This window comes from Olea europaea, chromosome 11, assembly GCF_002742605.1.
Source record: "Olea europaea var. sylvestris chromosome 11, O_europaea_v1, whole genome shotgun sequence".
NCBI classification, from domain to species: Eukaryota; Viridiplantae; Streptophyta; class Magnoliopsida; order Lamiales; family Oleaceae; genus Olea; species Olea europaea.
In genome coordinates, this window is record NC_036247.1 from 30237576 (window position 1) to 30264143 (window position 26568).

Here is a 26568-nt window from a genome sequence, read left to right on the forward strand (position 1 = left end):
GCTAATAAAATAATATTACACACAAATTCAAAACTTTTTTTTAACTACACATTCTCCATCAAATCACTATTCCAAAATGCAATTTTTTGCAAAAAAAAAAAAAAAAAGGTCGTCAAACGAGCTCTTAATATTTTATTGAAGTCGGTGATCCACGGTCAGAGGCCGCCCGTGTTGACTCAACATCCTAGATTCACCACTGCCCCACACTGAACGCCCAACCGCTTGACACGCGGCATGAAGATCCAAAATCACTTGGAGGGTCATAAATTAGTAAATATAAGCATAAAACTCGATCAAAATTTCACACTTCATTAAAGTTTTCAATGATTTCTTAAGTTTGTTAGGCAGAGTTCCAGTTGAGATTTTTCGTTGCAGTGATTATACATAGAACTTTTTCAAACTCGTATTGTTAGTCTAGCAACTGGACATGGCTTTGTAAATGGGAGAGAGAGGGAGAGATCTGATGCCAAAATCTTTAGTATATATTTTCAGTGATGAGATGAGATAGTCTGGTCGATGATAGCGTCAATTCCCCAAGAATTTTACTAATTTGATTAACGTCTTAATAACTAATTAATTCATTTAAGAACGTAATTAACTCATTATAAAACCCCCTAAAACACCCCATCACTGATTCAGGATTTTACCTAAATATGCATCAAGCTATGTAAATCTGTTCCTATACAATGTTAAACTTCTCCACCTAAGATTCCAAGGACGGTGAAATGAAGATCATTTTTCTTTGAGAAAACTGAGAAACGGGGGAGTTGAAATATGAGATGAGGACATGAAAGTGATTCTAAAAGAAACATTTGTGGATTCATTCAATGGCGATTGCGAATTGGATAATTCAAGTAATGGATTCGGAAAGTTTCAATCGATTTTTTAGGAAAGCATTTGTAAGTTGCCTCAAGCAACTTGAGTAAGAAATTTATTTATTGAACCATTTATATGTTAATTTGTCATCTGATAAACTTCTGACATTTTGAAATACGACTTCAAAACGTTGCTTCTTTTTAATTGTAATGTAGATTACTGCATTGAAATTTGATCTTAAAATTTGACAATGTTTTCATTTAATTCGTCAAAGAAATTGTCATTTTTCGCCACATAAGTCATGGTGATTTGGTAATAGTACATGAGAGACATGATGACATGAGGCTGTAAAAGTTTCAAAAAACAATAGTATATGAGAAAAATGATAACATAAAGGCTATAAAAGTTTTAGAAACCGAGGTTTTGCAAAATCATTTCGATGTATTTAAGCATTCGTATTGGATTAGGAAACCATTTGGTTCCACAAAGTGTTCATGCTAGGTTTTGATACCCAATAAATTTTGGACAATGATATTAAACTAATTTTGGATAAGTTATATTGACACCTCGGTGATGGCTTGACGTAAAAATAATTTGGAGCCATTTGAAGCAACTTAATTAAGTTAATATTGCTTGTGGCCCAACACTCGTGGATGGCCCAAGTAGTGGTTCGTGGTTATATGGGTTTTGTAGCCCATTAGTGGTAAGTAGGGACTTGGATATTGGCCCATTAATTTGGTTAAGTGACAGCCCATTTACATGAGTCTTGGCCCAATTAAGATGACCTAATTGATCCATTATCTATCTATTTCATTCTATACATTTCATATAGTTGTATGTGCAATAGAGGAAATGGTGAGGTAGCCATCTTGGTGGTTCGTTGAGGGTTCAACCATTGCATATCTTTTCTTCCTTCTTTTGTGATATTGCTACCGACATCTTTCTCCTTTGTACGAGTAAAACTTGTGCCCTCTGGAGTGTACAAGTTATGGGTTGGAACCTCCTAGGTTGATGTTTGTTTGGTGAGTAAACTAAGCCTGGATTGAATATCTTAGAGCGAGCTTCAGCAGAACAAATGGTATCAGAGGCTTGATGTTGAGAAACTTGTGATTTTCTTGAACCTACTGGAAAAGGCTAAGAATTAAACCTAAAAATCGGCAAAAAATAGACGAAAAATTGGATCATTTTAAATCATTCTACTCGGACCTATAAACACATTTTTTGGCCAAACTAGTGACCATCTGAGAAAACTGAGGGTAGATTTCGAACTAGTAGGCAGAGATGCAGCTGGGGTTGGCCGCATGGTGGTTGACCGTGGCTTGTGTGGCAACATGTGGAACCTATGCACAGAACGTCGATGAGGCACGTAGTGGTGTATCTGAAGGATTCTCACAGTGGTTCCAAGGGACGGTTTCTTCCCGGAGATGTGACAGGCCCTATGGTGGTGTCCCTTTTTATTTTTGATCGAAAAGGTAAAATTTGGATGATTTTGCCCTTGGACGTTCGAGTGCCGAGTGTCGTTTTACGTTGGCGTAGTTCTTGGAAATTTAATGATGAATAGTGGCAGCCCTAAAGTAATGAATTCATATAGTTCCTAGTTTACGGACCCATAGATATGGCCCACTCGGTATCATGTTCTTTCCCTTTTATTTTTGCATTTTAGTTATTGTATAAGGTAACAATTTACTTTTCACATTAATAGTCATCATGTTAGATGATATTAGGATTGGGGTAACCATTGCCTGTTACTAGACTTAGGGATTATTTGTTAATTATTTGCTTTGAATTTTCTACATTATTAGAATTGTACATGACTTTAGGAAAGTTTGTTTGATTTTATTGTGTGAATTGTGCATGTACTTTGCTTGTGGTCATTATTTGGTATTGATGGCATATATAGGTCTAACACAAGTGCAAAAAAAAAAAGTGTTTTAACTGTGGTAATTTTGGACATGTTGAAAAAGACTATCTTAGGAAGGATAAGGAAAGATGAGGAGAGAAGTGGGACGAATGTTGTCACTGGGTCAAGTGATGAACCTAGTGAGGTTTATTGATAGTAAACTTGATTGTTGTATATGTATCAGTGTGTAATCCTTTCTGCACATGTATATTGCTTAATTCTACTGCATGGTTATATGTCACATTTCAATATGTTGATATATGCATTCGTATGAATTTGAGAGCAATTTGATTACTTGATGTAATGTGTTTGCATACATAGTAGGTTGGGATAAATAAGCAGTAAGTATGTTGTGTGTTTATAGGTGAGATTAAGTATAGATGCTTAAGGGTACACTAGTGGTATGTATGAGGAGATGTGAAGTGTGACTTTTGAATCAGAAGTAGAGATATGATTAAATATCTGAAATCATTTATTTATGAGAGTCTTGATCAAGTGGAGTGTAAGAGTGACACTTCTATCACTTCTTTGAGGTAGAGACCCATTATCTACTTAGGTTGAGAGAAGTGATAAGAGATAGACGATTATCTTGTGAATTTAGGATTTATTTACTAGTTAAACATATGTTAGTGATCGGTCTAGTGAGCATGATGGACGATAAGAGAAGATATGTGCTCTCGAGGTGTGAGAAACACGGAATGGGATAGGATAAGGGTGATGAAATCTTTTCGTCAAATTATTTATGCATTTGTTACATATGTGTTGGCTGTTGTATTAGTTTGTTGTTTTGTGCGAATATATTTTGAAAAGAATGGTGTGTTATCCTACATTATTTCTCCATCGCATGTTTATATATTATTGATTGATTACTATGATTTCTTACTTCTGCTTTGGTATTTCTTCACTATAGCCTTGTTGAGTACATGAAATAAGTATGGTATGTATTTTGGGTTCGAAACATGAGGTAAAGTTCATAATCCCAATTTTAATGGTTATCTTGATTATGCAAGTATAAACTTTGCATTTTGGTTACTTGCAGGTTGATTGGGTATAAAGGTGGAAATTTATTGGATTTTGGTACTCATTATATCCCGGGCGATGATGATAAACCGATGTTGGATAAGTTATATCAATATCTTAGTGATGACTCAATCCGAAAACAACTTGGGGCCATTTGAAGCAACTTAGCCCTTGTTTGTCATCCTTTAAAAAATTAAATTGTTTGCTATAGTACCATTCTCTACCATACATTCACACAATAAAATATTCTACACACAAATCAATAAAGTTTCCTTACTTTTTAACTACACATTCTCCAGAAAATACTATTCAATAACTCATTATTTTCAAATAAATTATATCAAACAAGCTCTTAATTATGTTAATGTTGCTAGTGGCCTAACACTCGTGGATGACCCACGTAGTGGTTGGTGGTGATTTTGGTTTTGTAACCCATTTAGTGGGAAGTATGGACTTGGATATTATCCCATTAATTTAGTTAAGTGGTAGCCCATTTACATGATTTTTGGCGTATATAAGATGGCCTAATTGATCCATTATGGGGGTGTTTGAGCCACATTATTTTGGTAATAATGCATTCTTGAATAGTGTATAGATGGGAAATGTGTGGTTAAAAAATAAGGAAAAGTTTTTTATCTGCGTGTAATATTATTTTATTAAAAAATGTATGGTTGAAATGATGTCAAATCACTGTTTAAGAATATATTTTTTTGGAATAATGTGGCTTGTTGACAACCGAACTCCGATCTAAGTTAAAACAGTTCGCTAACCCCACCTCAGGCAAATGGGAGTTCAGTTCCTACTCCCAGGTCATACAATCCCATCGTTATCTCGGAAAAACATCATGATTACCCCCTATCACATCACCCTATCAATCAAATACACATGCCGCAGGTGACATCATCGCCGCTCGAAACCACCAATCCTAAGTCCTAGTCCTCAAGCCCCTTGCAGGTCATCATTACCTGGGGAAAACATTAACACATGGCACCGGCCTCGTGGACCAATCATAGGAGAATTCAGCGACTCGAGTTCCGAGCTTGGTACTGTGTTGATTTGACTGATTTGATGTGATTTCGGCTGAAATTATGTTTAAATATTTGAATAGGACACTTGTAAAGGACAAGTAAATTCATATAACAACTCATGGCAAAATTACACTTTCTAGACATATTTTGTGGTTTTTTTCAACAATAAATCACCTTTTTTCTTAAAGTTGGCTTAAGATTAGCCTTGCTAATTTTGACGTCAATAGTTTGGCGCTAGAAGGAGGGCCCTAATTGTGAAAAATAGTCTCATCCTCTCCACAAAATTCGAGAGCCATGAGTCATAGCTCAAGTTCCAGAAATCCATCTCACACCCACCCTCATAAAACGAATACACCACCAAGTTCTCCACGATGGCAGGACCCTCAAATGACCGTCGTGACGGAAGCCCTGGAAAAATTAACTAAGGTAGTGGGACGATTGGAAAGGAGTCAAGCCCACTCATACCCACTAGATACCGAGGTGGAATCCGCTATAAGGACAAAGGCAAGGCGTCCCCCTACCAGGAGGACTCTCCACTTTTCAAGAAGAAAATCCTCAAGAAGCCGAACTGACAAGGTTAGAAGTAAGGAACTCGGGGCGAGGAGGACTGCAAGTGTGTTCGACAGATTGGGGACCCAGCACTCGCTGACTCCTATGCAAGGACAAATCGACCTGAAAAGTCCTTTGGAACAAATAGAACCCGAACTAAGTGCGCTTAAAAAATGCATCGCCGACCTGGAGGCTAAAAACAAAGGCGGCACTGAAGATTACCAAACCAAACAACATTCCCCCTTCACTGAGGATGTCCTTATGAAACCATTACCTGAAAAATTGAAAATCCCCCAGATGGCCGCATACGAATGGGATGGTGATCCCCTCAGCCACCTTGACAAATACACCTCGTGGATGGAACTACAGGGGGAAAGTAATGCAATCATGTGCCGGGCATTCCCCCTGACCCTGGGAAACAAAGCTCAGAGATGGTTTAGGAGACTACACGAGATATCAATAAAGAATTGGAATGATCTAGCCACGGCATTCTTGGCCCAGTTCATGGGCTCCAAGGCCAAAACCACGCCCAAAGAACAACTAGTGAGAATTAAGCAGGGAAGAAGTAAATCCCTCAAAAGGTATCTGAGCAAGTTCAACAAGCAATCCATGGAAGTGGAAAAAAATCTAATGATGCGGCACTCATGGCCGTATTAGCAGGACTAAGGCCCAGAATGATATTCTGGTAGTCAATACACGAGGACGGTCCAAGGACTTATCACGAGTTTCTGAACAGAGCTGATAAATACATAAGTGCTGAAAAAGCAACCTCTGACCAAGAGGAAGCAAGATGCGAAACCGACCTCAGCAATACGATGAAGGAGAAAAAACTAAGTCGCAGTCCCCAGCCCGAAAGAAAGAAGGACAGGAGAGAAAGAGAACGTCCTAGGGCTCAGCAATACAAATTTCAGGAGTACCACCCACTCAAAGCCTCCTTGGAAGAGGCAGTCATGCAAGCCAATGCAAAAGAGGCATTTCGCAGACCTATGATCCTAAAGTACGGACAGGCAGGAAAACATCAGGGACGATACTGCCAATATCATAGGATGGTGGGCCATGACACTAATAATTGCCGAGACTTAAAAGAGGAAGTTGAGTCCTTAATTCGAAGAGTTCAGTTACAGGAGTTTGTTGCCAAGCCAAAAGAAGCAGATTGACCTACGACGCAGCAGCCGCTGCTGTAGGGGCCTCTCACACGAGCTCAGCAGGTAAACCCTAACCATAATCCATCCCCACATGCCGAAATCAAAATATATTGAGGGATCCAGAAGGGCGAGACGAAGATAAGCCCGAAGTACAAGAACCATGCCGAACTACTGGAATCAAACCCCTCAGATCGATATAGACCCTGAATGGTTCTAGTTCACGGAAGAAGATTCTAAAGGAATCCTTCAAGACCAGAATGACGCCCTAATGGTTACAATGATAGTTGCCAGAGTAAAAGTCCACCGCACTTTGGTAGATAATGGAAGTTCAGTCAACATACTATGCTCACAAACTTTGAGGCAGTTGGAAATATCATAACGCTACCTCCAATCGTACCCAAGAAAACTATAGGGATTCTTTAGGGATCCTATTGAAGCCCGAGATCATATCGTCCTTATTGTGGAGCTGGGCGAAGCTCCTCGCCAAAGAAGGATCCTAGTAGATTTTGTGGTGGTCGATTTGCCATCCAATTATAATGCAATATTGGGATGACCCATTTTGCACGAGCTAAAAGCTACCACATCAATTTATCATTATTGCATGAAATTTCCCACTCCTTACGGGATAGGAATTATCTGAGGAGATCAAGCTGCTGTAAGGGCCTGCAATGTCGACCTACCAAGGCCACAAGTTAACATGCTAAGGGGTAGGATGAACATGCAAGCCGGGAAAGCCAGATTGAAGAGACCAATCGTTACAGATCTATCGGAGATCAGCATAACTGAGAAAAACCTCAAAAAAGCCACAAATGAGCCATTGTCCTTTAACGAGAAGGAGGCAGACCCATATCCTTACCCCGGAGTTCTGGTCATCTTGTTGCCTGTGGCCGGGGTAAACATCCCCAAAGTCTTGGTGGATACAGGAAGCGCTCTGAACATCTTATTAAGTAACACCCTTAACTGGATGGGTATCCCCGCTAACTTCCTTCGACCATACCCAAATATGGTCCTAAGATTAAGTGGAGCCTTGACTTTTGCCAAAGGATCGATCAAACTCAAAGTTGAGTCAGGATCAGCACCCCGGCAGGTGAAGACGAACTTCGAGTTCGGGGTATTCGATACTCCCTCCCCTTATGATGCTATGATGGGACAGCCTCTACTCTTCAGCCTAAGGGCAGCAGTTTCCCTATATCACTATTCTATCAAATTTCCCACACCCTATAGTATGGGTAAAGTCAAAGGAAACAAAGAGCTCGTCGAAAGATGTCAATGGAAAGCCAATACCAGCCATCAACGCACCCCCCCGGAGTGCATATGGTGAACATATGGGAATCCGAACTCATTCCATTCGACCCGCGGAGCAGGATCGAAGGTGGAGAACCCATCGAAGAACTAGAAGGAGTTCAAGTCTGTGCCAAGGACCCAACAAAGTAGCTCAAAGTCGGGTACAAGCTGCAGCCCTCCACCTGAAGCGAGATTGTGACCTTCCTTAGACAAAACCTTGATGTCTTCGCCTGGAATCACGGGACATGAGAGAAATAGATCCCAATATCGTATGCCACAAATTACAGGTGGATCCTTCAGTTTCGCCAAAGCAGCAAAAACGACGACCTCTAAACCCTGAAAGATATGAAGTACTCAACAAAGAGGTGCAAAAACTATTGCAAAACGGTTTCCTCCCTGAGGCGAAATACCCGAAGTGGGTCGCAAATTCGGTCCTTGTGAAAAAACACAACGGAAATTGGAGGGTATGCATAGACTTCACCGATCTCAACAAAGCATGCCCCAAAGACAGTTTTCCTTTGCCAAGAATAGATCAAATGGTTGACGCCACTGTCGGACACCAACTACTCAACTTCATGGACACGTATTCCGGATATAACTAGATACCGATGTACAACCCAGATCAAGAACATACCTCGTTTGTAACTGACCGAGCTCTTTACTACTACAGAGTAATGCCATTTGGTCTCAAAAATGTTGGCACCACCTACCAATGACTTGTGAATTCCATGTTTTCCCAGCAGATCTGAAAAACAATGGAAGTGTATGTTGATGATATGCTGGTAAAAAGCATCAAGGCCAAAGATCATTGTCAACACCTGACTGAGATGTTTAATATACTGACGAAGTATGGAATGAAGTTGAACTCAAGGAAATGTGCTTTTGAGGTCAGCTCTAGAAGGTTCCTAGTTTACATTGTAAACAACCGAGGGATCGAGGCAAATCCTGAAAAAATACAAGCTGTCATCCAAATGAAGCCTCCAACCAAACCCAGAGAGATACAAAGTTTAACCGGAAGGGTTGCCACCCTCAGTCGGTTCGTCTCCAAGTCTACGAATCGTTGCAAACCCTTCTTTGACACGTTACGAGGAGGAAAGAAGTTTGAATGGACCAAAGAATGCCAGGACGCCTTTAACAAGCTAAAGAGACAACTAGCTCAGCCTCTGTTGCTTTCAAAACCTAAGGCAAACGAGGTCTTGAAGCTTTATTTATCTGTTTTAGAGCATGCCATTAGTGGCATTCTAACTTGAGAAGAAAACGGCGTTCAACACCCGGTCTATTACGTAAGCAAAGCGCTTCACGAAGCCGAGCTCGGATATTCGCCTGAAGAGAAACTGGCATTCACCCTGCTAATGGCAATGCAAAATTTAAGGTCATATTTCTTGGAACACCCCATTGAGGTCCTCACCAACTCTCCATTGAGGCAAACACTGCAAAGACCCGACACTTCAGGTCGGATGGTAAAATGGGTCGTTGAGCTCGGACAATTTGACATCAAATACACGCCTTATTCCTCCATCAAGGGCCAAGCACTCGTCGACTTTGTCTCTGAGTTCTACAACGTCCCAATCGAGGAACTACAGAAATAAACCCCATGGAAACTTTATATCGACAGTTCATCCACCGAAGAATGATCTGGGGCACGCGTCATATTAATCAACCCTGAACATCGTATATTCTATGAAGCCTTACTATTTGACTTTAGAGCCTCAAACAATGAGGTTGAGTACAAAGCTCTCATTGCCGGAGCAAGGATGGCCTCATGGTTGGGGATCTCTGACCTAATCATACACTGCGACTCTCAACTAGTCTTGAATCAGGTCAACGGTGTATATATGGCGAAAGAAGAAATAATGGACAACTACCTATGAGTTATAAGGAAAGAACTTGAAAGGTTCAACACTACCCAAGTCAAACAAATTTCTCGATCTCCAAACGGTCACGTTGACGCACTAGCCTGCCTAGCCACCAGTCAGGGAATCGAAGAGTTCGATAGCATCCTCATGGGAAGAATATCTCTACCGTCCACCGAGCTGGCCGAAGTGGTCCTTATGATGATAGACCCCAAACCAACCTAGCAAGACGAGGTCATCGCCTACCTAAAAATAGAGAAATGTCCCGAAAACTCGGTAGAGGCTAGAAAGCTCCAAATCAGGTCGGCCAGGTACACACTCATGGATGATGCACTATATAAATGGGGATATTCTACACCTTTGTTAAGGTGTTTGAATGAAGAAGAAGCTTAGCACGCCCTGCAAGACGTTCATGAAGGAATATGTGGAAACCATTCAGGTGGGCTCTTACTAGCCCACAAGATCATAAGCCAAGGATACTCCTGGCCTGCAATAAGACGTGATTCCCTTGAATTTTTCAAAAGATGCGACAAGTGCCAGCGCTTCATCCCCATCATAAATACTCCACCGCATGAACTGAAACTAGTAACAGTACCTTGGCCCTTTGCAAAAAGGGGGGTCGACCTAATTGGACCTATGCCCATTGGAAAAGGAGGTGTAAAATTTGCCATCGTCGCAATTGATTGCTTTACCAAATGGGTCGAGGCGGAGCCACTTGCCAAGATCACCGAACAAAAAACAACCATTTTTCATGGAAATCAATCATCTGCAGGTTCGGTATACCTCACTCCATTGTTACGAATAATGGAAAACAGTTTGACAACGCACGACTTTTAGATTTCTGTGAAGATTTCGGCATCAAGAAACATTTCTCAATGCCGAACCATCCGCAGGAAAACAGCCAAGTCGAAGCCATTAACAAGATTATTAAGCACACATTGAAAGCAAAACTCGACTTGTTTAAAGGAGGATGGGTCAAAGAACTCCCCAGTGTGCTATGGTCTTATCGAACCACTGCAAGGACTAGCACGGGGGAAACCCTGTTCTCACTGGCTTTCGGCATAGAGGTTGTGATGCCGCTAGAAGTCAACATTCATTTGTCGCACATAACTGATTACGATGAAGAAAGGAACCATATAGCTCTTCATATGAAACTCGACCTAGCCGAGGAGAAAAGGAACAATGCCGAACTCAAAAATGTCATTTACAAATAGTGGAATGCCAAGTACTACAATCAAAAAGTGTGAAAAAGAGAATTCAAGGTAGGAACTCTCATCTTACGGAAGGTATTCCTCTCCACAAGAGAGATAGGCGGTGGATGCTTGGGTTTGAATTGGGAAGGTCCCTATCTGATCACAAAGGTCCTACTAAAAGGGGCATACGAACTGGAAGACTTGGGGGTAGAGCCTTACCCCATCCTTGGAATGCCGAACACCTTAAGCAGTACTATCAGTGAACGGGAAAAGTCCATGACACATAAAGCCCACTTGTAATGTCAATCGCATCAATAAAAAGGGACTATCTATTTTTGAACATTTTGTTCTACATTCTGTCGGAATCTTACCAAGTTCTGCTCCATACGCAGGCCGATCTAACGTCGTATGTGCTACGACCCTTAGTGAAAATTCTTCCTAAGGAATCTTACAAAGCCCTTCTCCATACGCAGACTGATCTAAGGTCATATGTGCTACGACCCTTAGTGAAAATTCCTCCAAATGAATCTTATAAAACCCTGCTCCATACGTAGGCCGATCTAAGATCATAAGTGCTGCGACCCTTAGTGGAAATTTCTCCTAAAGAATTTTACAAAGCCCTACTCCATACACAGGTCGATCTAAGGTCGTACGTGCTGTGACCCTTAATGGAAATTCCTCCTAAGGAATCTTACAAAGCCCTGCTCCATACGCAGGCCGATCTAAGGACGCATGTACTGCGACACTTAGAGAAAATTCCTCCTTAGGAATTCTCAAAGCCCTGCTCCATACGCAGACCGATCTAAAGCCATATGTGGTACGACACTTAGTAGAAATGCCCAATGCATAAGCCTCGTTTGGAAAGCAAGTGCTGCACAATTAGGTAAAATTCATTCGAAGTAATTCTACTTGCTACTATGACACTCATACAAATTTAGCTAAGCTTGTGAGGTATTGTCACATATAAACGAGATCGCTACTAAAGAAACCATACTGAGCATAAACAATCATCCATTCCAAACAAAATGCCATGAAACATCAAAACGAAGTTCACTATTAAGCCAAAACATATTACAAAATTAAATACCAAACAATGTTTTCAACTTCCTAGGGATCTTGGGGGTGCTACCCTCAACATCTTGGACAACCGGTAATATCCGAACTCCAGCAGCCTCAAACAACTTTCGCAGCTCCTCTTTCTACCCTTCCAGCGCTTCATCCAGAAAGGCCACGTCAATGTCAGGCCTCTCCTTCCTGATGTGCCCCCACCAACTCCTCCAGTGCTACCACGTAGACGTCTTGGGCTACGACGTCAAACTCGAGGGACTCCTTCCAAGCCTCCATTGCTCTATCAGCCTTGGCCTCAGCCTCTTCAGCCCTTTTGGTGACCTCCCTTGCCTTTTCGTTGGCCTCTTGCACTTTCTGGATGGCCTCCCTGACCTTGCCACGCTCCTTCTCAACCCGAGCTCTGGCTTCTTCCTCTGAGGCCCTCAAGGCCTTGATCTCTCTCATCAGTTTTTCCTCGACATCTATCCTGGAGTTCAGCTGGATCCCCCATCTGACTCGACTTCTCTTCATACTCCTTCTCCTTCAGAGCAAACTGGGCCTTTTGCAGCCTCCATGCTGTTATAAAGACTAAAGGCCTAATCCTTTGCCTCTATAAGCTTGTCTAGCTCAAACTTCACCTGTTTTTCAAAAATCAAAAATCAAGTAAGTCAATAAAATAGTTGGTCAAAAAAATAAAAGAACACCATAAAGTAGGAAGTATACCTTGTCTGTCACTACATCAAGAAACATTTCTCAATGCCGAACCATCCGCAGGAAAACAGCCAAGTCGAAGCCATTAACAAGATTATTAAGCACACATTAAAAGCAAAACTCGACTTGTTTAAAGGAGGATGGGTCAAAGAACTCCCCAGTGTGCTATGGTCTTATCGAACCACTACAAGGACTAGCACGGGGGAAACCCTGTTCTCACTCGCTTTCGGCATAGAGGTTGTGATGCCGCTAGAAGTCAACATTCATTTGTCGCACATAACTGATTACGATGAAGAAAGGAACCATATAGCTCTTCATATGAAACTCGACCTAGCCGAGGAGAAAAGGAACAATGCCGAACTCAAAAATGTCATTTACAAATAGTGGAATGCCAAGTACTACAATCAAAAAGTGTGAAAAAGAGAATTCAAGGTAGGAACTCTCATCTTACGGAAGGTATTCCTCTCCACAAGAGAGATAGGCGGTGGATGCTTGGGTTTGAATTGGGAAGGTCCCTATCTGATCACAAAGGTCCTACTAAAAGGGGCATACGAACTGGAAGACTTGGGGGTAGAGCCTTACCCCATCCTTGGAATGCCGAACACCTTAAGCAGTACTATCAGTGAACGGGAAAAGTCCATGACACATAAAGCCCACTTGTAATGTCAATCGCATCAATAAAAAGGGACTATCTATTTTTGAACATTTTGTTCTACATTCTGTCGGAATCTTACCAAGTTCTGCTCCATACGCAGGCCGATCTAACGTCGTATGTGCTACGACCCTTAGTGAAAATTCTTCCTAAGGAATCTTACAAAGCCCTTCTCCATACGCAGACTGATCTAAGGTCATATGTGCTACGACCCTTAGTGAAAATTCCTCCAAATGAATCTTATAAAACCCTGCTCCATACGTAGGCCGATCTAAGATCATAAGTGCTGCGACCCTTAGTGGAAATTTCTCCTAAAGAATTTTACAAAGCCCTACTCCATACACAGGTCGATCTAAGGTCGTACGTCCTACGACCCTTAATGGAAATTCCTCCTAAGGAATCTTACAAAGCCCTGCTCCATACGCAGGCCAATCTAAGGACGCATGTACTGCGACACTTAGAGAAAATTCCTCCTTAGGAATTCTCAAAGCCCTGCTCCATACGCAGGTCGAGCTAAGGTCGTATGTGGTATGACAGTTAGTAGAAATGCCCAATGCATAAGCCTTATTTGGAAAGCAAGTGCTGTAAAATTAGGTAAAATTCATTCGAAGCAATTCTACATGCTACTATGACACTCATACAAATTTAGCTAAGCTTGTGAGGTATTGTCACATATAAACGAGATCGCTACTAAAGAAGCGTAAACAGTCATCCATTCCAAACAAAATGCCATGAAACATCAAAACGAAGTTCACTATTAAGCCAAAACATATTACAAAATTAAATACCAAACAATGTTTTCAACTTCCTAGGGATCTTGGGGGTGCTACCCTCAACATCTTGGACAACCGGTAATATCCGAACTCCAGCAGCCTCAAACAACTTTCGCAGCTCCTCTTTCTACCCTTCCAGCGCTTCATCCAGAAAGGCCACGTCAATGTCAGGCCTCTCCTTCCTGATGTGCCCCCACCAACTCCTCCAGTGCTACCACGTAGACGTCTTGGGCTACGACGTCAAACTCGAGGGACTCCTTCCAAGCCTCCATTGCTCTATCAGCCTTGGCCTCAGCCTCTTCAGCCCTTTTGGTGACCTCCCTTGCCTTTTCGTTGGCCTCTTGCACTTTCTGGATGGCCTCCCTGACCTTGCCACGCTCCTTCTCAACCCGAGCTCTGGCTTCTTCCTCTGAGGCCCTCAAGGCCTTGATCTCTCTCATCAGTTTTTCCTCGACATCTATCCTGGAGTTCAGCTGGATCCCCCATCTGACTCGACTTCTCTTCATACTCCTTCTCCTTCAGAGCAAACTGGGCCTTTTGCAGCCTCCATGCTGTTATAAAGACTAAAGGCCTAATCCTTTGCCTCTATAAGCTTGTCTAGCTCAAACTTCACCTGTTTTTCAAAAATCAAAAATCAAGTAAGTCAATAAAATAGTTGGTCAAAAAAATAAAAGAACACCATAAAGTAGGAAGTATACCTTGTCTGTCACTACCATCATGTATAAAATTGATCGGTGACCATGGAGCTGAGCAGTGACCAAGGCCTCACCAATGGGCATCTCATTCAGATAGCCCTATTCTCTCTCACCCCAGCTCTGGGTAAGTAGATTAGCTGACTTCCTCAATGGTGAAATGAGTGTGGCAGTCACCTCCCTGGAAGAAGAATGAGCTCGAAGATAATCAAGAAATATCTCTGGTCGGTGTCCCACCAAACTCTCCAAGCTCGACCTCTGTAAATTTGGGTACCTCTCCTGTGAGTTCACAAAACTGGTCCGGACAGCAGAGGGTGCAACTGGGGATGGCAAAGAAGGCGATGGCAGAGTAGGAAATGGGCTCGATAAAGGCACAGGTTCAGGAATCCTCAGTGTTGCCGGGGGCGCAGATCGGTTCCTCTTCAGTGGAACCTCCTCCTCCACCTCTTCAGAACGGCTCCCCGACCGTTCTAGGACATCTCTCTTTTTTCCTTTGGCCGCAGCCACTGCCTTTGCTACCTTGTAGGCCCGCATCTAGTCTTGATGAGCTAAGAAAATAGTGAAACGCTCAATAAATAAATAATATATATATATATAACCACAACCGCGAATGAGGGTCAAAATATTACCTGAACAGGAAGGAGCCGAACTTGAAGCTTGTACTTGCACCAAGCCGTCCCAGAATAATTATAAGAAGGAGACGTTAACCAAAGATATACAGAGACGAGCTAAGGTAATAAGATCGTTACCACAAAGGAAAAATACAGAGGTCAGTACTTCGTCAACATACATCTTGCTAAAAGACTAAAGCCCAAAAACACTTACATAAGGAATGATAGAGCATGGGGACCATGTCCTCTCTATTCACCTCAGCAGAATGAAACTGCCACTCCCCCGATACATAGAACCACTCTTCCTTCCATTTCTTAATTGAGGAAGGGATGTCTAACACCAGAGAACCTCCCGTCCTGGGCCTAATGTTTGTGTTCCACCAACCCATGTTCTTCCCATCCTCCTTCAAAGTAAACAGAGAGTCGAACTACTGGACACTAAGCTCGGGATTCCCCATTTGGTCCCACAGAATAAGGACGGCTATTAACGTTCGCCACCCGTTAGGGCATAGCTGCATGGGAGCTATGCCCCAGGAAAGAGAAGTCTAAGGTTAGCCTGAAGGATAGTTGAGTTCAGAGCAACACATCCCTTAGGAGGAGTGTCAGCCCGGTCAAATGGTTCTGGTATTATCATCACTACCGAACTAGGGATAGCGTATTTAGCTAGCCAGCTGGCTAACATATCCCCTGTTACGACTGACCTGTAAGAACTCACCCCCCACTCTCCAGAATTACTCTCCTCAACATCCTTATTGGATCTACTCTCGCCCTTGGAACCGTCACATCCAAAGTCCATGACAGGACGTCCTAAGTCGATTGGGTTAATTATGGAAATAGGAACAGTGGTGGAAACTTTCCTACTACTAGAGGACGAACTCATCGAAAGGGAGGCTGACTCTTCCTGTTGGTTTCCCCAGGAATGAACTCTAGACTCATCCAAACTCATGTATAAACTAGGAAATAAAGCACAAACTGAAAGGAGGAAGAAAAATAAGGACAGAAGAATACCTGGGAAATGAACTGGGAAAACGACCTCACTCGAAAATGAAAAAACAAACTCAGGAGATTGCCCGATTATTTGAGAAAGAATAAACCAGCGAAATAGGAGGCAAAATGACTGGCCAAAAGGAATTTAAAGAAAGAAAAATTGAGAGGGCGTGATCTTAACCGTCTATCTAGAAATGGGGGGGGGGAATCAACGGCTCAGAAGCCTGAGAGACCAAAACGATGTAGTTTTAACCAAGCTTGCTGAAGAAGCTACTTACAAATTCGGTATAGCTCATCCCCACCAAAAGATGACACTTGGAGCAGCAATAAATGCACTTCTTAGAGAAAGCATCACTGAGGTCAGCCCCCCACAGTAGAACTGACCTGGGGGGTAACTGTTGACAACCAAACTTCGATCTAAGTTAAAACAGTTCGCTAACCCCACCTTGGGCAAATGGGAGTTCAGTTCCTACTCCTAGGTCGGACAATCCCGCCGTTATCTCAAAAAAACATCATGATTACCCCTTGTCACATCACCCTATCAATCAAATACACTTGCCGTAGATCACTGCCCGAAACTACCAATCCTACGTCCTAATCCTCAAGCCCCTTTTAGGTCGTCATTACCTGGGGAAAACATTAACACATGGCCATCGGCCTCGTCGACCAATCATAAGAGAATTCGATGACCCGAATTCCGAGCTCGGTACTATTGCTAATTTGACTGATTTGATGTGATTTTGGCTGAAATTATGTATAAATAGTTTAATAGGACTCTTGTAAAGGGCAAGTGAATTCATATAACAACTCTTGGCACAATTACACTTTCTAAACATATTTTGTGGTCCTTTTCAACAATAAATCACCTTTTTCTTAAAATTGGCTTAAGATTAGCCTTGCTAATTTTGACGTCAACATGGCTCAAACAGGCACTATGTATCCAACACAGTCCAGTTGTTTTGTTTGGTTGTGTGTGTAATAGAAGAGAATGGTAAAGTAGCCGTCTTGGTGGTTCGTTGAGGGTTCAACCATTGCACCTATTTTCTTCCTCCCTTTGTGATATTGCTACCACCATATTCCTCCTTTGTGGGGGCAACCGGAGTGTACAAGTTGTGGGTCGGAGCCTCCTCAAATGGTGTTTGTTTCGTGCGTAAACTAAGCTCGGATTCAAGATTTCTCGAAGTTTTTGCACAACAGGTCAGTAATAAAGATGGATTTGTGTAAATGTTTGCCCCAACTATTGAGCTATGGACTCTGGTTTTATGCCACAAAACTCAAATTTTGTATGTTGTCGATATTAGTTTTGTTGTCATGCACTTGAAAATAGTTCTAGGTTGCTTGTTCTCAAGTCGGGCACTGAAAATAGTTCTTTGACTACCTCGCTTGTTCAAGCTATTGCACCCAATAGACATGTTTACACTTTTGATTTTCATGAACAAAGGACCGCCTCTGCAAGTAAGAATTTTCAATCCAGATTAATGCTTATAAGTATATTTATTGATACAATATAGGATACAACTAGATTTTCTGCAGATTGAAAAAGAATTGAATATGTTTATTTGATTATGGTTGTATTTCATGCATATGTTCCAAAAATGTATGTTCTTTGTGTGAGTTAATGTCTATAGTATCTTGATTATGATATAGTGTTGCAATGTCGCGTACTAATTTGTCGTGATTATCCTATCTATCTGAATTATTTCCATTCATATGATATTTATTTGTAATTAATGTATTTATCATCTTCGTAACGAACTGTGTTTTTACAGTTGAATGTACCTTGATACCCTGAATGAATCACGTGCTCATTAGTTCAATTATAATGTTTATATTTATTTAATTCATATGAAATTATATTATACACTTTAATCAATTTTGTGCTGTCTTGCTTTTGAATTGAACCAGACATCAAATTGAAAGATATTCATTTTTCGTTTTTAGTAAATCTGTTATAAATTAATTTAATAATGACAAGATAGTTAATAATGGAAATTAATTGAATTGACTTAAGGACTAAATAAATTAATAGGATAATTAGGGGTATTATTAGTTAATTAGTAGAAATTGCACCCTACTAAATATATTTAGTTTAAAAATCAATGTTTCCCATTTTATCACTCCCTCGTGGATGCACCAAGATAAACCAGCCACCCCTAGTTACATAGTTCTTCACGCTCCCGAAATTCGAATCTTACTTCATGTCATAAGGTATTAAGATTTACTTTTATTTTATTATTTCTATTTAATAGTGGATTTAATTGGGTTCTAGAAATCATATAGTTTCATTTAATCGTTAAGAAGTTTAATTTATTGTTCCTGTACATGTCTTTGTATATATAGTATGCAAATATATATTTTCTTCACACCATCCATTTCTTCGTTGTTCTTGTGCCAATTATTAATAATTAATTATTGTTTCATTACCTGATTTCTACTACTTGGCTGATGTGGTCATCTATTTGGTTATATATAGGTAAAGTTTGTGTAATAATTTACTATAGTGACAGAGATTAATAAGTTGTTCTTAAACACATCTTTTAATTAGGTTATAGAGACTGTTGCTTTAAAATCTACCTAGAGAGTATATGTGAATATTTAGTTTTCCTCATCAAGATTTTAAACAAGATACTCATGTTGAAGTCCATCAAAAGAATCCTTGAAAAAAATAAGTAATTCTTATCTATATTAATTATTTATTTCTTACTTAAATTCATCTGCTAAGATTAACACAAACATAACCAAATCAACTTGATTCTTATTGTACCCGTTGTTAAATTTTAAAACTATTTGCACATGTAGTGGAATTGATATAGATTTATTTCTGTGAAATTTTGTGAACATTAGATAAAGAGTGTGGTCCTAATTGCTAATTATGAGATTGTTTCGCGCAGGTTAAGTCGCTAACAATTAAAAAGGATCAGACGATTGTGTAAGGGACGAAACCTCTTGAGACAAAGTCCCAAAAAGGGGTGTTCTTTTATTGGCGATGAACTTTACAATTGGGAATGAAAAACAACATGCCTCCAAGGGGCGCAAGCACACGAGTTACAGAAAGAAAAATGTTTAAGTCCAAAAGCTAAGGAAATGAAAATTACATATTCTCTATTCGAGAGTTTTGGATTCCTCTTTTGCTTCTGCGTCCTTTCTCCCTTTTATACCTCATAGACGATCTCTTTATGATTAACTACCCTAAAAACTGCTTGATCGTTCTATAACTACCCACTTTCTTTGTAGTGGCCATTTTGTCATGAAACTGCCTTTTAACTGCTGCCATTATCTTTCATCGTTCAACTGCTTTCGATTGAATTCCTTGAGTCGTGGAACGTGATAAGGCTACTTTAACAACTGCCTTGATAACTGCATTCCTTGATAACCACGATGCGTTATATTTGTTGATACCTTGGGCGACTTGAAGGTTTGGGCGAGAGTAGAATAACAGCTCTGGGCGACCGTATGACACTCCATTCATTCAGATTCTGGGCGACTTGCAAACTTGGGCGATGGCGTTACCGCATTCTTGGGCCCCTTATTTGGGCCTTCTCCTTGATTCGTTCGATTGGACTTCGTTCTTTGGGCTATCCGATTTGGGGTCCTTCAATTGGGCTTTACTCCTTGGGCTGTTCGATTTGGGCTGAATTTTTATGTGTCAACAGAGATCTAATCACACGTTAACATGACTTTTCTATTGATTCTTGTCGTCCTTGTATTTGTCTCTCTTTAATGACTTCTTCTTTTCGCCTATACTTCGTAAGCATCTTGCTGTAAGTTCATTATCATAAGGTGGTGGTATCGAAGATAATATAAATTCAACTCTTACTTTGTTGGTATATGATTTTTGTCATCTATTAATCGCTGAATTATCCAATGTTACTTAAAAATCTGATTATATAGTTAATCTAATATAACGATAAATAGTAGAAGTCGTTTTTAATCAATGGTAATGGCACGTTGATATCGTGGGTGGCTAAGTACATTTCCACTTGCCAATTTAAAATTAAATTGATGAAGATTTCAGATAAGTAAACCTCCCATGAATTTCATGTGCACGTATAAATGTATAAACATGTTATTAAATTGTCCTTATGAGAACATAATATTTGATCATTACTTTATGTCATAAATATTTCTCATGACATTTTATACATGTCAATGCATCCATAAACATAATGAAGTTTTAAGAAATAACATTTTTCAAATGTCAATGAGTTAATGAATGTTTTTGAGGCTATGTATTCCAAATATTTTTGTTACGAGGTGTATGTCTCTGCCATAAAACGTGTGAGTAGAAAATGGGGCTTGAGACCGACGCACCTGATCAATGTTCAATGATAATGAAAATGTTAATCGCTTCGCGGTACTATCGATAGGATTCAATCAAGTTTCAAATAATAATTGTCCACTGCATTTTGATTGGCTAGGTGATATACTAGTGAGCTCACGATATTAATGTTAAGTTTTTACAACAGAATGAAAGAAAATGGGATATGTATTGAGAAATGCTTTTATTTCTAAGTTGTATGTATGTCATATGCATGAGGTTTGCTTATTGGGCATCAGCTGATTTCATGTTATCCTTCCCCATTTTTAGATGATGAAGATAAGATGATTTGAGACAGCGACTTGTGGTGACATGAACTTAATATTTACATATTATAATATTGAATATGTTTTGAAGTTAATGTTAACATTTAAATTAATTGCCTTATACTCTTATTAAGTACAATTTATTTTCATAAATGAAGTCTTTGATATTTATTACATCCAAGAAAAATCTAATTGTCTTTCGACATTTATGATTTTCACAAAAAAAAATTAAATGATAATACTTCCAAACCTAGGTATCAAGATTTGGGAGTGTTACAAGTACACTTCCTTTATAGCAGGGAAGATTTTGAAATGATTGGATTGAGTAGTTTGGTGACAGTGGGGATGAGAGATATACAGGGCGAGGGTTTTCTTGATGAATTTTTGTGGCAAACAGATTTAGCATCCGTTTGGCCCACATTCTCCTTCTCATTCTTTTTCTCTCTCTTATTTTTAACCACACAATCTTCCATAAAATAATATTACACACAAATCAAAAACTTTTCATTCTTTTTCAACCACACATTTCTCAAAAAAAAAATTATTATTCCAACTATTAAAATTTGGAAAGATTGGGGGCCAAACGGGGGTTTAATTTTCCTCGACATCCCTTATCCTTGGTTGGCTATTACTTTTGCTTCAAAAATGTTGAAACAAAATGAAGTGATGTGCTCCTTCTCACCATTTATTAAGCAAGTACAAAAACCATGCAAAACACTTAGATTTGATTTCATTTGGCAGGCCTTTTTCCTAAATTTTGTGGTTAATGATATTGTTATAGATAATAAAATGAATTTAGTGAGTTGAACTATTAAATTTACGGTGCTTTCATTCGTGGCAATGCTTATAATTGCTTGTGCGGATATAATAATATTTGAAGTGCTCCGCACACACACGAAGTTTGAGAAGGGAATTTGTAGAGCTGGCAAGATGATATTGGTGGTTCCATCCACAAATGGGCTCGAAAATGTTTGTCACTTTTTTAAGTGATAGTATTTTTTTTTTTTTATTGCTATCACTTCCAACTTCTACGTTTAATTAATAGAATTGTAAGTGACAACGTGTAGAAAAATAGTACCCGCCCCTAGATTTATTTGATTGGTGGTTGTCACTTTTTTGAATTTCCGTCACTTAATTGAATTGTTTCTATATTTAATGCCATTGAAATAAAGATCATTTAATCTTTCTGAAGCATGTATTTATTAATAGTTCATTTAAATATAATTTAATAGGATATAACATAGTGAAATAAAGTTCTTCTTTTCAATGATTTTATAAGAAAAATAAAGTTACATTTTCATTAAAAAGTGACATAGCATATTGTGCCCCATTTTTAATGTCGGACATAATCAATTTCTAATAGGCAATACATCATTGGCTAAGCTTTCAATTTATTTATTAGAATTTCTTTTAGATGTTAATTTATTTTGTATTGCGTTAAATGTGAATTAAATTTCCATGATGGGAAAGTGACACTTTATGTCACTTTTAATTAAAAAGTCTCACTAGACTTTACACAATATTTTTTTACTTCAAAAACTGTTTTCATATAATTTTTTGAAATGCCATTGATGTTTGAGTATTTTTTAAGTTTCCCAGAAAGAAGACTTGCAAGAGCCCAACCTAGATAAAAGCCCAAACTGCAATCTTCATAGTCCTAGGTTTCCCTATAATTTTTCTTGTGAAAATTACACCTACAGACAAGGGCGGATCCAACACTTGGCGAGCCGACCGGGCCGCCCGTGCTGGATTTGCCAGGGAAAAAATTTAGTGAAAGTTTATGTTAATTATATATATGTGTGTGTGTGTGTGTGTGTGTGTGTGTTTTGTGCAAAAGATTCAACAAAAGGAGTGTGTAGATTGTGTGGTCACGATCTCGCTTTAGCATTAAACATACGCAAGTTCGATTCCCTTGACCGACACCATGCGTTTTAATTTTTAAATAGAATAATTAAATATTAATAAAAAATTGTATCAAACTTTAGTAAAGCAAGGGCAGCTCATGTGGTAGAGGTGTTCTTCTTTGTATGTAAGAGGTAGGGGGTTCAATTCTATATCCATCCACTTTTTTGTTTAATTTTTTGTTACAATGAATAATAACTAAACGACTATAGTTTTCGTTTTTGTTTTCGAAATAATTTCTTTAAAAATTTATTCACTCAAATTATTACTTCATAATATAGATACTTTTATCATTATGTTTAATCAATTTATTTTATAAAATTCAAATTTGGACAATATAAGAATTGCTTTTTATTCTTTTAAGAGTTTGAAAAACAATTTTATTTTGGGGTAAAAAATAGTTATAGTTCTAAAAATCATTGTTTTCAGAATTTGATTTTATTTCTATTGCTGCTTCATTTCTCCCACAAATGACTATTTACGGTGCTCAACCACTTTGAAAAATCTTCAAGGGGTAGCATCGACACTCTTTCATGTGCAATAGCTTTTCTTCATACTAATCGTCGATGTGTGCTAGGCACCCTGTCGTTGCTTCATGCCTACGACATTCTTTCGTGTGCAGCAGTACAACGTCACTATGCGCGGTACGGATATGTTCTCTTTTTTTTTTTGAAGTTTTATTTCTCCGAATAACCGATGGTTTTATTTGTGCTTTTTGTAGAGATTTAGGGTGGTTGTGATCGTCTCTGCATGAAGCATGCAACGGCAATTGTGAGGTGCTGTGGTGGTTTTGTACAAGTTCAGATAACTGCATTTTGGTGCAATTGCGATGCCGTGGTGGTGTGATATGCAATATAGTGGAGGTTTTGTATGCAATTACAGAGAAATGTATAGCATAAGTAAACTAGACTCTTTTATACTCTTCTATGGGCTTTTGAGTGGTCCGTCTCTCTTTCCTTCTACATATTTTTATTTTTTTCCCCTTATAGCTGGAAGGATATTGAGTATACTCTCTCCCTCTCTCTCACACACATACATACATGCGCACATACATCACTTGAATTTAGTTTCCAAGTTTGCTTTTAAGTGATAAACTTCCCTATGTATGCAATAAGAAATTCCATATTTGCAACAACTAGAAATTGCGTTGATGATAGTGTAGAAGTTTTCCGTTATAATTCGTATGGTTATATGATACCTTATGGTAAGTGTTGACCTCAAATTTTATACTCCTGACGTGGCCAACAAATCACAAGGCCTCTCACGTCTACACAAGTCTAATTCTTGTACACTTGAATAAATCGTTAGCCACATGTGGCTTCTTCTGGTAGGGTTGGCATTGGCCGCGCACACTCCAATAGTCAAGTTAGTTATGAAATAATTTAACGAACTTATGGTTTAAGAGTCTAAACTTGCATTACCTTAAAGTGGCACTAAGTGTGAACTTTTATATTAAAAAATGATGAATAAAAGTCGTTGGATAAATATGCACGTGGCCTCATCCGTGCGGCTTATGCCTCTTGTTGGAGATATCAATCAATCATAAGTATTAAATGCTAATACCATTTTATTGTCCATAATTCATAGCTTACAGCTTTAGACTCGATCTATTTGGCTTAAAAGGTTGAAAATAGCAGCGAAATATCATATAAATCACATACCAAGGCTTGCCTAAAAGATCTCATGTCAAGCATGTTGATGTAGTTGAAGCCTATTATGAGGTTGAATAAAGAGAAAGCTAGGTCCTTGCAAAGGAGGCGAGCTTATTAATGTAGTTGAAGCATGTAGTGAGGCTAAATAAAGCGAAATCGAGGCCCTTGTGAAGAGGGCAAGCATGTTGATGTAATTGAAACCTATTATAAGGCTGAATAAGCGAAGGCGAGGCCTTTACAAAGAGGGCGAGTGTGATGATGTAGTTGAAGCCTATAGTAGGGTTGAATAAAGTGAAGGCAAGGTTCTTGCACAATTGGACTTGGATGATGCTCTGTTGGGGCTAGATAAGATGCTTTCATTTTTAACATCGAAGAATGAACAAATCACAGATACATCTTCATCTTTCGAATTAAATTCTTCAAGATATGGTAAAGTAGAACAGTATCGCTCATTATGATTGAAGTTGGAGCAATATGTATGACTCGAACTCTAACCAGCAAATTGAATCTAAAGCAGTAAGGAAATCTTCGCTAATTTGGAGACCGTGGAAGTTAAGTACGATGAAGAGGACTTAGTGTTGATTTTGCTATGTTCATTGTCGGCTTCATATATAACATTCAGGATGCCATCTTTTGTATAGCCTTCTTGTTCATGATAGGTAATCGGGTAGTCATGGAATGGACATGTCTAACATAGTGATATAGTCTGTTATTTTTGCAAGAAGAAAAGACTGCCCAAAGTGGCAAAATATGAATAAAATTGTTGTACAAATCAGAAGGGAGAACCTGGTAATTTCGATGAAACTAGTTTTGTGGAAGATGACTATGATGATGGAGATCTCTTGGCTATTTCTAATAGTGAATCCAAATATGACGATGATTGAATACTTGATATGCTTACACTTTCCATATGTGTCCAAACATGGATTGGTTTGGAAATGAAAATGTTACAAGGGGTTTCGTGGTAATAGAAAATAATTTGCCTTATAAGATAGCTAGTATTGTCGGTGTCAAGATTAAGATGTTTGATGGGAAGGTCAGAACACTTGGTAATGTGAGACATGTCTTGAAAAGAAATATTATCTTCTTGAGTGCTCTTGATTCAAATGGATATAGGAATATCAGTGAAGATAAAAGTTCTGAAAGTTAGCAAGCGTGCCCGAGTTGTAATGAAAGGATAGAAGAAGTCTCGTTTATATGTCTTATAGGGTTCCACAATCACAGTTGATGAAGCTATCACCAAAGGATATGTTAGACCTTAGGAGAGGTTCGATGAGGTTGATATGGTTGCCTGTGGTTTGATTACCATTAGCTCAGATGGAGCTGGCAGTGGTCGGGTTGCTCGTGGGGATAATTCGAGCATGTTTGGTAACTCAGGTGGAGTCGGTAGTGAAAGGGATAACTTAAGTCAGTTTGAAGCCCAAGGTAGTTCTGTTGGTAAGCAGAGCTTGGATTTTGTTCACAGTTGTTGAGTATGCTCAGGATAGCATGGTGGAAAAAGGTAGAGTTTGAGTACTTTGTTTGGAGAATTACTTGAAGAATAATTCTTTACATTAAAATTTATGCCAAGATGGACATTGTTGGAATAGTCCAAAATTCCTATTTGGATTATAATTGGGTTGGTTAATTGATAAAATGAACAAAAGTCTTCTTGACTTGGAAGTTCGGTTTGAAAATTATCAAAATTCATCAGGATTGAAAATTTGATTAGAAAATGACTTTGGAATGGATGAAAAAAGCCTTAAAGCTTTTTGGGGTAGGGAGATGACGCCTAAGTCACGGTGGCTAGGTGCCCCAAAACGTGGAGAAAGGTAAGGAATCGACGCCCAGGCATCGACCAACACCATTGGTTCAGACAAAATTCGTTTTATACAGATTCTTGTACTCTTCTTCATTCAAAACACTTGTAATGGGTTATATATATATTCCACGTGATATAGCCATGAGATCTGATATTAAGACATTGTATAGCATTGAGAGAACATCAAAGTAAGAGCATTTAGGTTATAAAAAGAGAGATTTGCATATTTCGAGATAGGTTGAGAGTCTTGCAAGATATTTTTATACTTCTTTACTATTGATCATAGTGAATTCTCCATCTCTATCTGTGGTTTTCCCAAATTTTGGTTTCTACATAAAACTTGTGTTCATGTGGGATTCATTATTTTC

General features: G+C 39.2%; 1 pseudogene; it reads left to right on the forward strand.

Moving 5' to 3' along the window:
* The first annotated feature begins 787 nt into the window (after positions 1 to 787).
* Positions 788 to 25283, forward strand: LOC111404694 (annotated as a pseudogene).
* The last annotated feature ends 1285 nt before the right edge of the window (positions 25284 to 26568 follow it).